The 16761-nt window shown below is 51.7% G+C and overlaps 1 long non-coding RNA gene across 1 annotated transcript; it reads left to right on the forward strand.

Moving 5' to 3' along the window:
* The first annotated feature begins 406 nt into the window (after positions 1-406).
* On the forward strand, positions 407-11394 carry LOC115647726. Its single transcript, XR_003999389.1, has 4 exons — positions 407-693; positions 6910-6963; positions 10239-10374; positions 10964-11394. It is a non-coding gene; the product is annotated as an uncharacterized LOC115647726 (long non-coding RNA).
* Positions 11395-16761: the final 5367 nt, after the last annotated feature.

The following is a 16761-nucleotide window of genomic DNA, read 5'->3' on the forward strand; positions in this document are numbered from 1 at the left end:
GCAGGGAGGGGTTAGACAGAAGCACCAGCCTTCCACACAGCCTTATCTCCTCCCCACAGGGAGTGGGTGTGGGGGATGCCTGTAGCTGAGCATTCCTCCCATTGCGGTATGGGGACATTGCTTTAGACAGGGTGGGGGGCGGATTAGAGAGCAACATCCCTGCCCCCCACCCAAGTCACCCTCTTTCCATGCTGGCTTTGCCACACGGGAAGCAGTGAACTTTGCTGAATCCGTTTCTCCCTTTCTCCGCAGGCTTCCCCTTTCTCTGGTGACCAGATAGCAACTGTGAAAAAATGACACAGGGGGTAGGGGGTAATAGGTGCCTGTATAAGAAAAAGTCCCCAAAACCAGGACTGTCCCTTTAAAAACAGGACATCTGGTCACCCTACACCTGTCTCCCCCACCACAACTGTCCCTCTCTCCCTTTGCCCACCTTGAAAGAAAGGCGCACCTCCCCCCCACGGCCTTTGTGCCCTGAGTCAGCAACAGGAGGGCAGATCTGGTGCTGTGTCTCGTAGGAGGCACAGCAAAGGAGTGGGGCCAAAGGTAGCTTTGAGCAAGGCAGTGCCAGGAATCAAACCCAGAAGTCCCTGATGCCTTGTCCCAGCTGATGCTAGATCCTCAGTCCCCATTCTGGAAGTGGGGATAGATCCGGAGTCCAAATGTCCATCCACCTTCTTCTAACCAGTCAAGGTAGGCCTACTGGAGAATAGAGCACTAATCTGGGGCTCGGGAAACTGTGGTTCTATTTGTTGCTCTGTGTGGTCACCATAAGCAAGTCACTTCTTAGCCTCACCAACGAGGAGTCCTTGTGGCACCTTAGAGACTAACACATTTATTTGGGCACAAGCTTTGTGGGCTAGAACCCACTTCATCAGATGCATGGAGTGGAAAATACAGGCACAGGTATAAATACATGAAAAGATGGGAGTTGTCTTACCAAGTGTGAAGTCAGTCTAATGAGACAATTCAATAAACACTAGTGTACCAGGGAGGAAAAATAACTTTTGTAGTGGTAACGAGGGTTGACAAGAAGGTGTGAGTAACAGAAGGGGGAAATTAGTATGCGGGAAATTAGGTTTAGGTTTTGTATGACTCAACCACTCCCAGTCTTTATTCAGGCCTAATGTCATGGTGTCCAGGTGCAAATTAATTCCAGTTCTGCAGTTTCATGTTGGAGTCTGTTTTGAAGGGTTTTGTTATTGTTGAAGAATTGCCACTCAGTTGGCCTCACCCGGTTTCTGTAAAATGGGGGAAATGTGGTAAAGTGCTTTTATTTTGTTAGCTCTATGAATGAAAGTGGATATAAGCGCTAGGTATTATTAAACACTAGGACCATTTTCCTTCCCACAACTGGGAATGGAACCTAAGAGTCCTGATTTGCAGCCACCTCACCACACACTAGATCCCACTCCCTAGGAATGGAGCCTAGGAGTCCTAATGCTTACAGCCCCTCCATTCTAGACAATAGACCCCATCTGAGAACTGGGAATAGAGCCAAGAAGTCTGCCCAGCCATTCTCCTGCTCTAAGCATCAGGCAATACTTTCACACTAACATCTATTTCTTTGCCTATATTTTTAAGAGCATGTCACACTTGTGAAAAGTGCTGGATTGACATCATTGGAGTCATCCCTCCAGCCACACTGCAGGTTCAGTCTGGGCACTGCAAGTTCCCCTCCTCCAACAGCCCTCCCCCCACAACCACCAGTGATCCCATCTAGACATAGAGAGAGAGTCTTTCTGGGCCTCATACACTCCTTGGCTTCTCTGCTGACTGGGGTGCAGATACCCAGCCCAGGGAACTGGATCCAGCCCTGAGCCACCAGGCTCCCATCAGCTGGTACAAGTCATTTTAAACCAGGGTTGGTTTCAAATGAGCAACTAAGCATGAGGCCAGGGCCGGCTCCAGGCCCCAGCGGCGCCAAGTGCGTGCTTGGGGCGGCATGCCGCGGGGGTGCTCTGCGGTTGCCAGGAGGGCGGCAGGCGGCTGTGGTGGACCTCCCGCAGGCGTGCCGGCAGAGGGTCCGCTGGTCCTGCAGCTCCGGTGGAGCATCCGCAGACACGCCTGCGGGAGGTCCACCGGAGCCGAGGGACCGGCGAGCGGCGGAGCACTCCCCGCAGCATGCCGCCGTGCTTGGGGCGGTGAAATGGCTAGAGCCGGCCCTGCATGAGGCACCTGTCAGGGTTCCTTCCCCACTCTGAACTCTAGGGTACAGAGGTGGGGACCTGTATGAGATAACCCCTAAGCTTATTTCTACCAGCTTAGGTTAAAACCTGGTACTCTGCCACCACCAAGTGATTTAACAAGAAACAGGGAAAGGACCACTTGGAGTTCCTCTTCCCCCAAAATATCCCCCCAAGTCCTTACACCCCCTTTCCTAGGGAGGCTTGAGAATAATATCCTACCCAATTGGTTACAAGGTGATCAAAGACCCAAACCCCTGGCTCTTTGGACAATGGAAAAATCAGTCAGGTTCTGAAAAGAAGGGTTTTATTAAAAAGAAAAGGTAAAAATCATCTCTGTAAAATCAGGATGGAAAATAACTTTACAGGGTAATCAGATTCAAAGAGCCAGAGGAACCGCCTCTAGCCTTAGCTTCAAAGTTACAGCAAAACAGGGATAAACTTCCCTCTAGCAAAGGAACATTCACAAGTTGAGAAAAACAAAGATAAACTAATAGACCTTGCCTGGCTATTACTTACAAATTTGAAATATGAGAGACTTGTTCAGAAGATTTGGAGAGCATGGATTGATGTCCGGTCCCTCTTAGTCCCAAGAGCAAACAACCCCCAAAACAAAAAGCACAAACAAAAGCCTCCCCCTCCTCCCCAGTATTTGAAAGTATCTTGTCCCCTTATTGGTCCTTTGGGTCAGCTGTCAGACAGGTTACCTGAGCTTCTTAACCCTTTACAGGAAAAAAAAGATTTTGGTGCCTCAGGGCCTGCGCTTCCATTAGGTGACCCTAGGCGATTGCCTAGGGCACCAGCATTCCGGGGGCGGCATTTGTGCGCTTCCCCACGGGGCACACGGGAGCTTCCAGTTCCGCTCCCGTCGCGCCGCTGAAGAAGGACCTTCTGCTGATGCGCCGCAGAAAACAGTGGCAGGCAATTGAGCAGCTCAATGATTGCCACCGTTGCTTGCGACATTTCGGTGGAGGGTCCTTCTTCGGCGGCGCGATGGGAGTGGAACCGGAAGCTCCCTTGCGCCCCATGGGAGCGCACAAAATGCTGCCCCCCTAATTCTGCCTAGGGTGCCAAAACCCTGGCGCGCTTCTGGGTGCCTCTGGCCAGGAGGGATTTTATAGTATTGTACACAGGAGGGCTGTTACACTTCCCTTTATAGTTATGACAGCATCCTAAACCAGTGGTTTCTCAAATGCGCCACCATGGCCGCATGCAGCCACCAGGGGCTTTTCTTGGGGCCAGAACCTCCTGGGCTCTGATTTTGGGGGAGTGGGGGCAGAGGAGCAAAGTAACAGCCCTCCCCCTCCCTGGTGCTCCTGGATGCACCACCTTGGTGTTGGTTGCTGGGGCCAGCAGGGGTTGGGTCCTGCCCAGCTCTGGAGACACCAGGGGCACAACGCTGGAGGAGCAGGCAGCCACTGTGTTCCCACCTTCCCATGGGCAGTGGGGCTCAGGCTTTGGACTTCAGCCCTGGGGCAGTAGGCAGCAGGCTCTGGCCGTGGGGCTTCAGGCTCCAGCCCTGGGCTCCGGCTGTGCAGTGCTGGGCCCCGGGCTCCAGCCGCATAGCTTCAGCTCTGTCCTCCGGCCACAGCCTCATACTGCCTCCCCCAGCCACCCACCCATATCACTTTTGGCCCCCTCACTGCCTCCCCTGGCTCCCATTCAGGGCTTAATTTGTCCCCAGACTTGCTAGGGCTGAGTAATTCTGCTGCGAAAAAATGATAGTTGTAGTTTGTTAATATCGCTTTTCACAAGAGACCTTAACTAATGCAAATAATAAATGACAATGATTTGGACACGTGTAAGTGCATATTTATTTGTTTTTCCTAAAGCTACCTCAATATTTTAGGGGAAAGCGTGAGAGCAGCCACCAGCAAGAGTTGGTGGCTGCACGCTGAGGCCCCCAAATAATTTGTCTTGTGAACCCCTGGCCCTACACCACTTTTCAGCCACTGAGCCATTCAGCACCTCAGAAAGGGGCTTCTATGAATGCTCCCTTTTAGTACCTTTAAAGTGCAGGCACAGATCATTGCAGGCGCTTCTGCATTTAGGTTGTTTGGGCATCTAAGCACCTAGCTGCATCTAGACATTGAAATGGTCTCAACGGAGCCTGTGATGCTGTGAATTAAACAGCTAAGAGCGCAGTGTTCTTGGGAGGAGTATGCCCTTGGATGGGGAATCAGGAAATCTTGGTGCTCTTCTTTGCTTATTTCCCCTCCTTCTCCCACCCTTTATCTGTCTTGGTTGCCTCCAAGCTCTTTGGGGGCAGGGAGTATCACGGGGCAGCCCCCAGCACAACGGGGTGCCTACTGTGTTGGGGGATGCTCGAGTGGACCATAATCAAAATCCTAACAGTAGCTTGTGAGGGCAGAAAAAGGAGGCCAATTTCTGGCGAGGGCATGAACGAGAAGCGCAGTCTGCTCAGAGGAGTTTGGCTCTGAAGCTTTTCAGTTCCCCTCCTAAATCCTGTGTCTGTGCTGAGTTAGTTCGAATGTGGTTTTGCATCACCCCTTTAAACCAGAGACGACATCCTCTGGGCCTTCCTTGAGCCTCTCCTCCGGATTTTAGGCTGCTATCTCGCCATCCTTTGATCTCTAGAGTCGTCTGTTTCATCTCCCTCCTGCCCCAGCCCCCTTTGGCCTTATCTGAAGATCAGACAGTGCTCTTCAAAAGCTGGAGCATCCTGGAGCTCCCATCTGACACTCCCTAGAGGTGGAATCGATGGCGGCGCCTGGCCTCTGCTAGATAGAGACACATGTGTGTCGTGGCCAAAACAGAGATTCTTAATTTATAGTTCACATGCTGAGAATACAATGGCGCCAAGGGCCGGATCCTCCTCCATACCAGGTCTTCATGCCAATATTTAACAAGGGGGGGACCCCAATCTGCCTTATGTTTTTAAAATGAATTTAGCACGGGTGCAACATGCCAGATTGGAGAGCAAAAGGCATCTGATTCCACCAGTATGGGCAGATGTCCCACAAACTTCCGTCCCACCACCAGACATACGCCTCCTCCTGTCTGTAAACTTTGTCCCTGACCTAACGGAGTCCAGTCTCCATGATCTATTCAATTCTTGGCCTGGCTGCTGAGATCATTCAACAGAGGGTTACGTAGTGATCACTGGGCTAGTGGCTAATGCAATATGGATACTTGTGCCTCTAGCAAATGAGAATCCCACTGCTACGCACACACACACAAACTCCTTTCTCATAAGCTGTTAGTCTTCAGATGGCAAAAACCTTCAGTCATTCTAGACATCTGGGCTAGATGTCGATGAACAGCCTAGAGATGGAAGCCAGTGATTTTAGGGGCCCTACATGAGTCTCCTAAAAGGGGCCTGATTTTCAGAGGGTGGATGTCCAGCACTTCCTGAGAATCATCCCCTTCAGTTGGGCCTCGCTGAAAACCAGCCCCTCTCCTGCAATTACATGTCACTGCTGGAAATCTTATCCCGAAGGTTTATCCCATTTCCACCCCCATAAACCATCCAATTCTCATCTGCATCCTTAAGTAACTCCTTGTGCTATTGTTAAACAGAATGGTCTTCAGTAATAACTTCTGTAGACCTTAGACTAGGCCAAGAGAGCTGGGGGCAGGGCGGGGTGGAGACAATCGATATATAATATGGGAACAATCTGCACAGGTTGCAAGATTTTTGGAACAAGGTTCACTAGATTCATAAATCCAAGCCCAGAAGGGACCATTGTGATCACCTAGTCTGACGTCCTGTATAACAGGCCAGAGACCTGCCTCAAAATAATCCCTAGAGCAGATCTTTTAGAAAAACGTCCAATCTTGATGTTAAAATTGCCAGTGCTGGAGGATCAACAAACCTTGGTAAATTATTCCATGAGTTAATTACCCTCATGGTTAAAAACGTGCATCTTATTTTAATATGGATTTGTCTCGCTCCAACTTCCAACCACTGGATCTTGTTAGACCTTCGTCTCATTGATTGCTGACTCCATTATCAAATATTTGTTACTCATGTAAGTACCTCTTAATCTTCTCTCTGTTAATCCAAATAAACTGAGCTCCTTGAGTCTATCACTGTAAGGCAGGTTTTCTAATCCTTTAATCATTCCTATGGCTCTTCTCTGAACCCTCTCCAATATATCAACATCCGTCTTGAATAGGGGACACTAGCAGTGGACACAGGATTCCAGCAGCGATTGCACAAGTCCCAAATCCTGAGGTAAAATAATATTTCTACTCCTTCCTGTTCAAGATTCCCCTGTTGATGCACCCCAGGATTGCATTAGCCCTTTTGGCCAACAGTGTCATGCTGCGAACTCGTGCTCAGCTCCTTAGCCACCATGACCTCCAAATCTTTTTCCATCACCCAGGATAGAGTCCCCATCCTCTAAGCAAGGCCTCCATTCTTTGATCCGAGATGGAGAACTTTACATTTAGCCATATTAAAATGAATATTGTTTGCTTGTGCCCAGTTTACCAAGTGACCCAGTGGCTCTTCGTTGTTTATCCTTCCCCCAGTTTTTGTGTCAGCTGTGAACTTTATCAGCAATGATTTTATGTTTTCTTCCAGGTCATTGTTAAAAATGTTTAATAGCGTAGGGCCCAAAAGCAATCCCCACGGGACCTCACTAGAAACGCAACCACTCAATGACAATTCTCTCTTTACGATTACATGTTGAGATTTGTCTGTTAGCAACTTTCGAATCCATTTAATGTGTGCCGTGTTAATTTTGTGGTGATTCAGTTTTTAGATTCAAATGTCGTTTGGTATCCAGTCAAGTGCCTTACAGAAACCTAGGTGAGTATGGAAGTTATAGCATGAAGTGATCAAAGGTCTAACCTCCATAAGCCCAGCCCACGGGCTCATCTACATGGTAAGTTAGAGCAGTGTAATTATATTGGTATACTGGTATAATTAAACCACTATAGTTATACTGGTATAACTTCCCATGTGGACACCCTTATTCCAAAATAATGCAACATAAACTAATCCAGACAATGGCCCTCTTTGGCCTGGTGTATTCTACATGGTTAGGTTGACGTAAGCTGCCTTGCATCAACCTAGCTGTGGAAGTGTCTTCACTTAAATTTGGCTCCAGCCGACGTAAGTGCCTCTCTACGCTGATTTAGTAACACCACCTCCCTGATTGGTATAGAGTCACGGTCGACATAATTAGGTTGACGCAATGTCAGTGTACACACTGCATTGCTAACATTGACTGCTCCTAGCTTTCAGGAGCTGTCCCACAATGCCCCGTACTGACAATACAATTAATACAAGTCCTCCTTACACTTAATACAAGTGAGGATGCACACAGCTGACACCAGGAGTCAAGTGCGCGCACACACACGATTTCATAACTGCTGTGGCTGGATGCTGACATAAGTTGGGAGGACATAATTTTGTAGTGTAGACATGGCCTTATACTGGAATAAGAATGTCATAAGGGGAGTTATATCAATATAATGATAGTACTTAAAATTCACACCCTACCTTATAGTTGGTTAACTTTCTGTGTAGACAAGCCCTTTAAGGCCATGTCTTTACCAAGGGGGAAAAAACGGTGTGATCTTAACGTAAACCACACAGTTCTGGGTGTGGTGTTCTGTCCCATCTAGTAGCACCAAGACCATGTAGAGAGTTAAAGTCTGCTCTTCAGCCTTAGCTAACAGGCTTTTAGTTCATGTGGTAGAGGCTCATACGCTAAGTTCCAGAGGTCCCACGTTGGATCCTACCCATGTTACATTAACTCAAGGTAAAACCCTAGTGAAGACAAGGCAGTTTGTAGTTGTCACAAGTTAGCAGGCCAAAGTAAAGATTAGGCTCCCCCATAATCTTTAACTTGTTTGATAGATAGATAGATAGAGGAGGTGTATGGGGACAGATAGATAGTGAATCAGGGCCATCAGGTATTGTAATAACACTTTGGATTATTACCACACAGAGAATAGCTGCACTTCACCTATTCTGAGAGAGCAAAACAGGCTAGTCAGTTTCATTTCCTCCAGCATTTCAAGTCAGTTTCACTTCCTCTTTCTCAGGCCTGGTACCAGACTATGGCTATGGTGTTTGACCTGACCCCTCATGGCAGCGTGAAACTTAGGCGGAGAGTAACCAGGAAGGAGCTGGGGTGGAGCTCAACCAGCAAGCATGGTTTTAATGGCATTAAACTGCATCTACACAAGGGCTTGGTCTACACCTGAAACTTAGGTCGACCAAGCAACATTGCTCAGAGGTGTGAAAAAATCATGCCCCATAGTGTTTGTCTATACTTAGAGATGTTTTTTCCCTCCAGGCGGGACTTGAAACCAAATATAGCTCTGGCTTAGGAGGCCAATGCCTTATGCATTAGGCCAATGGGAGAGCGATAGCTTAGTAGCTTGAGCATTAGCCTGCTAAGCCCTGGGTTGTGAGTTCAATCCTTGAGGGGGTCATTTAGGGATCGGGGCAAAAATCTGTCTGGGGATGGGTCCTGTTTTGAGCAGAGGGTTGTACTAAATGATATCCTGAGGTCCCTTCCAACCCTGACATTCTATGATAGATGCTGTAGTGACATACAGTATTGTGGACGCTTGCTACAATGACACAAAGCTTTCTTGCACACCCTAGGTAATATAGCTAAGCCAACCCAAGTTTGAGGTGTAGACCGGGCCAGACAAAAATAGTTAAGCCCATATAAACCCCGGTACAGACACCATCATGTTGATGGAAGAATTCTTCCATCAACCTAGTTACTGCCTCTTTTGAGGATGAAGCTTTTTTACAGCGATGAAAACATCCCTTCCGTCGCTGTGGCAAGTGTCTGCATTCCAGTGGCATAGCTCCAGCGCTGCGGCTGTGTGCCTAGAGCATAGACACTGCCTAAGGTTGGTATAACTATGTCGCTCAGGGGCGTGAAAGAGCCACACCTCTGAGCAAAGCAGTTCAACCGACCTAAGCCCTGGTGTAGACAGCACTGGGTTGACAGGAGAATCGCCCGTTGACCTAGCTACCGCCTCTCTGGGAGGTGGATTATCTATATAGACAGGAGAACCCCTCCTGTTGGCATAGGTAGTGTCTACATTGAAGCACTACAGTGGCGCAGCTGCACCGCTGCAGCATTTTCAGTGTAGACAAGCCCGAAGTGGTAAGTGGTGTTGCAGACAGAATTAGCTAACAGAGAGAAACTAACATGATTAGAATAAAAGCAATGAGGAGTACTTGTGGCACCTTAGGCCTGGTCTACACAGGGGGCTGGGGGGATGTCAATCTAAAATACGTAACTTCAGCTATGAGAATAGCGTAGCTGAAGTTGACGTATCTTAGGTTGCCTTAGAACAGGGTTTCTCAAACAGGGGTCAGGATTTCTCAAACAGGGGTCGCCGCTTGTGTAGGGAAAGCCCCTGTCGGGCTGGGCCGGTGTGTTTACCTGCCCTGTCAGCAGGTCTGGCCGATCGTGGCTCCCAGGCTCCTATTACCCCCCACCCCCTGTCCCGATTTTTCACCCTTGCTGTCTGGTCACCCTGTCGCCACCTGAGTACAAACCTGCCAGGGATGCTGCGTTTGTATTCAGATCACTAGCCTGGGCTGGAGCCAATACCATCACATGTATTCTCTGCTCTTGTTACCTGTGCTGGTTAGATCAAAGGGAACAAACAGATGACAGCTGTCAATCCTGTTGCTTAATGCAGCACTGAAAGGGTTCAGATCCCCAGATGATGACCGCGGTATAAACACCTGTAGAGAATAGACTAGAGTTCTCTGGAATCTGTTTGCCAGAGAACCAAGGGCCAGGCCCAGCCATGAACATAAGCCCTCTGAGTTCCCCAGAAATACAGGCCTGGGCTTGATCGAAACCCGCAGGGCCTCAGGATCGCTTGAAATGCAGGCCAAATTTGCTGGAAAGTTGGTTAATCGCAGCATGCTCGTGTAATGACTCTGGGCAAAATCCAGAATGCAAGTGAGTTTGGCGTGCCGGGTCACTGCAGGGGGAGATCTTCAAGATCCTGTTTGCATTCATGGATTTAAAAAACAGAGGGAGAAGGTTTTTCCTGACGCTGCAGTCTGCAATGGCCTCTCTGCCTTAATAATAGGAAGGGAGAAGAGCTTCCACAGGCACACTGTGGAGGAAGCGACACCTGCAGGTGGAGAGAGCTGAACAGAATTTGGAGATTGGCCTAGATCTGGGGTTGCTGCGGAGAAGGACATTACAGAGAAAGCATCAGAGGGGTAAGCGTGTTAGTCTGGATCTGTAAAAGCAGCAGAGAATCCTGTGGCACTTTATAGACTAACAGATGAAGTGGGTATTCACCCACGAAAGCTCATGCTCCAAAACGTCTGTTAGTCTGTAAGGTGCCACAGGATTCTTTGCTGCTACTACAGAGAAAAAGGCTTCCCCTGGTGCAGGGGCTGGCAGAGAACAGGCCATTGCTGCCATCCAGTGGACAACATCTGCAAAACCATGTTCTTTACCCATCTAATGACACTTACTGCTGTAAATATATTTGCTCTATCTAATCACAAGATCCGGGACATTAATAAATAATAATACTCTGGCCTTCAGCGGCATCGTTGTTCACAATATCTAGGGCAGTTTCATTATGGGGAAACCGAGGCACAGGGAGGGTCTGTAACTGAGCCAAAGTCATGCAGTGAGTCAGGGATAGACTAGAACCCAGGTGTCCTGACTTCCTGTCCTGTCCTCTAGTGATCACCGAAACTTAGCTACAACAATGATAGGTGTCTTAGAAATACCAGATAGACAGATCATTTCTGTGTTGAACCATTAGTGCATCCTTTCTGTTCCCCCATGTTCCAGCTGGAGATTTCCGAACCCTGAAGCCACCACAAGAGCAAGAACCGGGTCCAAAGAGATGTCGGGGGCCAGATCCCGAAATCCAATAATGCACTTTGTACAGCGTCTTCTCCCATGTGGCAGCAGGGTGCAGGGGGGCTGAAACAATTTGTATAGCGGGGATGCTGAGAGCCGTTGAACCAACCTGTAAATCCTGTGTCTAATGGAAACCACTTCAAGTCAGGGGGTGCGGCAGGGTGAAGACCAAAGCTATGGCAGAGGGAGATATGGCGATGTCTGCTGGGCTGGAGAGCTGAGAAGGCAGAGGGACTTGGAGAGGTGGATCCAAAGAGGGGGGTGTCAGGCATGGACTCTCTCTTGATCTGTGTGTGTACAACCCCTAATCCAGTGGGGCCCAGAGGGTTTGGGGCCTCTGGGTGCTACCACAATAATAAAATATTATTATGCCCATTTGGCCAGTTCAGCTGCTTAACAGCCCACAGCACCCAGCAGCATAAGACAGGATGTGAAGAAGGAGCATGCGTCCAGCTGAAAGCCCAAGGAGGATTTAGAGAGGCAGAAATTAGCCATGTATGAATTTCGCTAGGACTTCTGGCCTCGCACCTGGATTTTTGCGAGCAGAGTTGTAGGACCTTTAATGGCCGGGACCTTGGTTTGAGATCTCGTCTGAAAGACAAAGCCCTTTAGTGCCAGGCTGGGGCATTAGTGCTGCACTCAGCAGAGAGGAGACCACCCCCCAGTGAATCACCCACCCCACTCCCTACTACATAGCGTCCCCTAGACCACCCCCGACTGATTCACCCACTGGTCCCTACAACACAGCGCCCCCTAGCATCCCACTGGGGCACGGGACTGATTCAAAGGAGACAGCCTCCCTCAATTGATCCATGCCGCAGAAATAGGGTGTTCTTTTTGCAGTCTCCCATCCAAGAATAGAACAAGGCCTCCTCCCCAAGGTTGCAGCCCAGTACCTGCTCCCCTCCCCCAAGGGGGGAGACCTCGCCACAAGGCTGCTGCCCTCTACATCTCGGGCTGGGAGGGTTTTGCTGGAGATCAGGAAGCCAGAGCAATCACAGGCTGAGGTCTGAGCGGCCTGCAGACCACCCACAGCAGCCAGCTGCCAGGCCAACATGGGCTGCGAAAACTGCTGATAGACATAGGTTTGCTTGGCACGGCCTTCACCCAACGGGAGCCTGGCTGATTCCTTCGCCTAGTGCCACAGCCACACCCAGCACTGCACGGTGTGTCCCAGGGAGCAGTTCCTGCAGTTCCTTCTAGCACAGCCCCATCGCCATGTGGGCAATAGCGCTTTGGTGAGCTAGTCTGCTGCCCGGGGGCTCTCTGTGACCATCCCGGTCTGCACAGTTTGCTCAGACACTGCACCAGGGCAGCCCCAGGGAGCAATGCAAACTCAGCAATGACCTGCAGCCTCAGGCCCCTGGCAAGTGGGTGTCGTCACCCCCTTTCTACACGTGACTTGCTCAAGGCAACGTAGCAAATCACTGACATAGGCAAAGATAGAACCCAGGAATCCTGACTCCCATTTGACTTGGACCACTAGATCCTTCCCCCTTGAGTATGCTGGGAAGAGAACCCAGGAGTCCTGACTCCCAGTCATTCCTGCTTTAACCCAATAGACCCTCCTCCTTTCCCAGGGCTGAGAACAGAACCCAGGAGTCTTGACTCCCAGCCCACCCCTGCTCTAACCTCTAGGCCCTTCTCCCCTCCCAGAACTGAGAATAGAACCCAGTAGTCTTGATTCCAATTCCCCTGCTCTAAGCACTAGAGTCAGAGCTGTGCAATTGTGTGTCATAGGCTCTATACTGCTAACACCTAACGGGGATTCTCTCCTGGCCCAGGAGGAAGAAGCCCATGACGCGGAACAGTGATATCTGTGTTGTAGCCCTATTGTTGCAGAGAAGCTCCACATGGCCAATGGTTGCAGCACAGAGACACTGAGATGTCCCATGTGGACATGAATCAAACAGGCCTATTGCCATAAGAACAGCCATCTAGGCTGCCTCCTGGCACCAGCTGTTCACATTACTGGGAAGCACAGAATGAGGCAAAAGGCGTGAATTCCTGGAGGTACAACGAATCTCACTGAGGAGCTGGAGGGCTCGGTCTCGGGGGGTGGGAATTCTCTCTTTCCTGTTTCAGATTGGCCTGGGTTAGTGCATGGGAAGAGGAAAGTGAAAGTGACTCTGTGTGTGTTTGTGTGTCTGTCTCTGGATTCACACCAGGCTGGCTCCAGCGAAGTCTGTGGGAGTTTTGCCATGACTTCAACAGAGGGGAGCCAAGGATCAGCACTTTGGTTTATACTGTGTAAAAGCAGAATGAGGACCCAGGAGTGAAACTGACTAGGCTGGTTTCACCATCTTCCCCTCTCTCTCCCCACCCAGAACCTCCTTCTGCCCCAGTAAGAGGCAAAACCTAGAACAAACTGTGTCCATAGCAAGAAACGCCAATGATGGGCCAGATCCTCCATGTGTCGGATCATTGTCCATGTGCACCACCATGTGTGAATTTGCGCAACAGACTCTGAGTGTGTGTTTGCTAGAAGGGGAAAGTCTCTCTCTTTGTGTGTATGTGGCTGGATATGAGCATGTGGGAGTGTCTGTGCATGGGTGTCTCTGTTTGTATGTGTGTGTGTGCATGTGAACGCCTGTGATGTGTGTGTGGGGGGGTGTATGTGTGCACGCCCCTGGGAGTGGGGTGAGTGGGTGTGTAGCTCCCTCCTACCCACCCTGGTCCCCATCTGGGTTTGATCACACTCTCGCTCCCTTTGGCGACGGGGTCCCTCTCCTGTGGTTTCGGATACAGGAGAACGTTCCAGGAAGTGGCCACTCTTGGTGGATTTACTCAAGCAACCCAATCGGAAATTGTTCCAGGAGCGAGGGGTGCGACTGGGGCCTGGCCTGCTCTGGAGCCCCGAGCACCACACACTGCCGTCAGCCTGCGGCCTGGGAACTCTGGCCTTCCCCGCTCACTGGGGGACCGCAGTGCTGGAAAAAGCCGAGCCTCCGGCGTCAGCACAAGAGCAGCGACAACCAAAAGAGGAGGAGGCCGGGCGAGGGTTTGGCTGATGTTCCCAAGCCAAGCACGGGATAGATGAGCCGGGGAGCCGGCAGCCCACGCGGAGCCAAGCTCTGGGCGGTTCAGAACTTCCTTGCCTTGTGCTGACCCTGAGCCCCCCCCAAAACTAGGTGCCTACTCGAGCTACAGCTTCACCGCTGTTGTTGCAGGAGTCAGCTTGGATCAAAGCTAGCTGGGGAACATCTCTACACGGGCTGCAATCCTGCCACCGATCACACTGTACCCAAGGGAGACGCCTGGACATCAGTCGGGCTGCAGGATGCAAACAGCAGCAGCATGGGGGGGGAGGGTGTCCCCAAGAGGAGGATGTTAAGCACCACTGGGTTATCTCCTCCTTGGGAGGAAGAGAAGTGGAGACACACTCCAGCTAGCTAGTGTCCCCTGACCCCTGGGCTCTCTTGGGAGGGATGCTACAGGCAGGGCCCTGAGACTCTGACTAACATAAAGGCTGATTTTCATGCACACCCTGGTATCACTGTAAACTGGTGTTAGCAGCAGGCGAGGGGTGGGGGGTGAGATCTTCCAATCCCACCAGTTGAAGGCCCAGTGTCAGAGTGGAGCAACGCCCTAGTGTAAGGGAGACTTCGGGCCACTGTTTATTTAGCATTTGCAATAGCGGCCAAGGGTTGCTAACAGAGCCCACTGCTGAAGTTGGTTAGTGGTGTGGGCCCATCTCGACAACACGGATCGTTGTTTGATCGGCGCCGCAGCTGCAGCTTGGACTGTGTCCAAGACCCTGGGGCAGGTGGGCTGCAGAGGCCTGGCCCACTCCGGAATCGGTTAAGAAGAACTCACTGGCGATGGGGCAGGTCGAAGCCGGATGGGTGAGCGGGAGGGTCTGTGACGAGGAACTGGTTGGTGGTTGGGGTTAAGCCCCAGATTTCCCACCACCGGGACTCCGCTGCCATGTCCTGGCATGGCAGCCCCAGTGAGAGTGGGTGTCGTGATGAAAGACGTGTGGCTGGGGGGCTAAAAACCAGGTGGTTGAACTAGGGCAAGCCTGAGTTGGCAGGTACCTCCGCAAACAGCTTGCCAGCTGCCATCGGCGTCCTGCAGTAAGTGGGTCAGAACTGGAAGGCCTGGCAGATGAGTCGGGTCAGTCAGGCCTCTATGCACCGATGTCAGACAGCCACAGCAGGGCAGGATGATCCCTGGCGGCAGCGGGCACGGCCGGAGCGCCAGCACCACTCCGCCCGCAGGCAGATTCCTGAAGATCCAGCCCATCTCCAGCAGGACTCGGTGTGCCGGTCTCCGGTCTCACACTGGAGCTTACTGGGAGCAACTCCGTTACAGGAATCATGAGGCGTAAAGCCAGCGGGAGGGAGCCCCGGGTCCGATCCACCAATTGGCCTTTCTGCAGCACCTAGGCAGCAGCTCTGAGCACTCCCCAGAGCCCCCTTCATTGCTGGAGGTCCCCTATGCCAGGCCCAGAGCCAGCTCCCAGCCCCAGATGGCTAAGCCTAGGGCCTGTTTGGGAGTCCCAGGGGCGGCTGATGGTGGGGGGGTGAGACACCTCTCTCAGGCAGCCGGATCCCAAACCATTCCGGGGGTTTACACAGGAATCAGCACCAGAGAATCATAGCCATTGGGAGAGCAGCCAATGCCAAGGAGAGAGACATGGACAGACTATAGCCCCAGCCCTGCCCAGAGGGCACAAAACCATGGTGACAGGCTGCTCCCAAGCCTAGAGAAGCACAAACCAGTCCCCCAACCCTGGCACTGGCCCCGACCCCACCAGCCCAAACCTCCCTGCCAGACTTACTCTCTCTCCTTTCTTCCCTCCTTGCCCCTCCACGCAATCCCCCTGCCCCACCCCAGCACAGGAGCCTTCTCCTCTGCAGCCTGCCCAAATCTCTCTAGTCTCGGCCCTCCTTTCGCCCTTTAACTTCCCTCCCCTTCTCCTGCTGCTCATCACCTGATGTGCAGTCAGGGTCCCCAACGGCTCCTTTGATATCTCAGCAGGGCGCCAGCAGCAGAGTTATCCCCGGCCTCCCCAGGTGCCCAGCCTCAGGGGCCGTGCCGGCAGGGCTCAGCCCTGACGAACCAGGGGGCAAAGAGCCAGGACTGGGCACAGAGTCTCCAGGGAGATCTAGGAGAGGGGAGCAGCATCCAGTGGCAGAACTGGACAGGGACTCCAGGGATCTGGTTCTTTTTGGGATCTGCCCTAGGGCAAGTCACGGCTTCTCTCACCCGGTGCCGGCTCAGGCTGTGACCTCTCTGGAGCAGGGCCAGTCTGGGTCTGTGCAGCACCTGGCACACTTGGGGCCCCGCACTCGGCTGGGGCCGCTAGGTGACAGTGTGACTGAGTCCCTATGTGGCAGGGGGGAGTGTGTAGGCCTGAGCGCCCTATGGGCCAGGAAGGGAAGGAGCTTCCTCCCCTGCCCCATAGGGAGCAGCTGATGGGAGTTGCTTTTTCAGGAGCTTTATCTCCAAAGTGAGTCAGTTGCCAGGCCAGCAGGCAGGGGCAGTGAGGGACCATTAGTCTCAGGGCTCATGAAGCCCTCGGCTTCTCTGCTGAGGCTGCCAACCAGGGGCAGTGGCGGTGGGTTGCTAGGAGGAGAATGTCTGGACATATCCTCCACATGTCATTGCATCCCCCTCCTGCCCCGGCCCACCACCACCACGGAATCGGGTCTGTGCGTACTGGCTTCTCCCCACTCTCTGACTCAGTTTCCTCCTCCATCTCCCCCACCCTCCTCTTTCCC

Source organism: Gopherus evgoodei, chromosome 3 (genome assembly GCF_007399415.2).
Source record: "Gopherus evgoodei ecotype Sinaloan lineage chromosome 3, rGopEvg1_v1.p, whole genome shotgun sequence".
NCBI classification, from domain to species: Eukaryota; Metazoa; Chordata; order Testudines; family Testudinidae; genus Gopherus; species Gopherus evgoodei.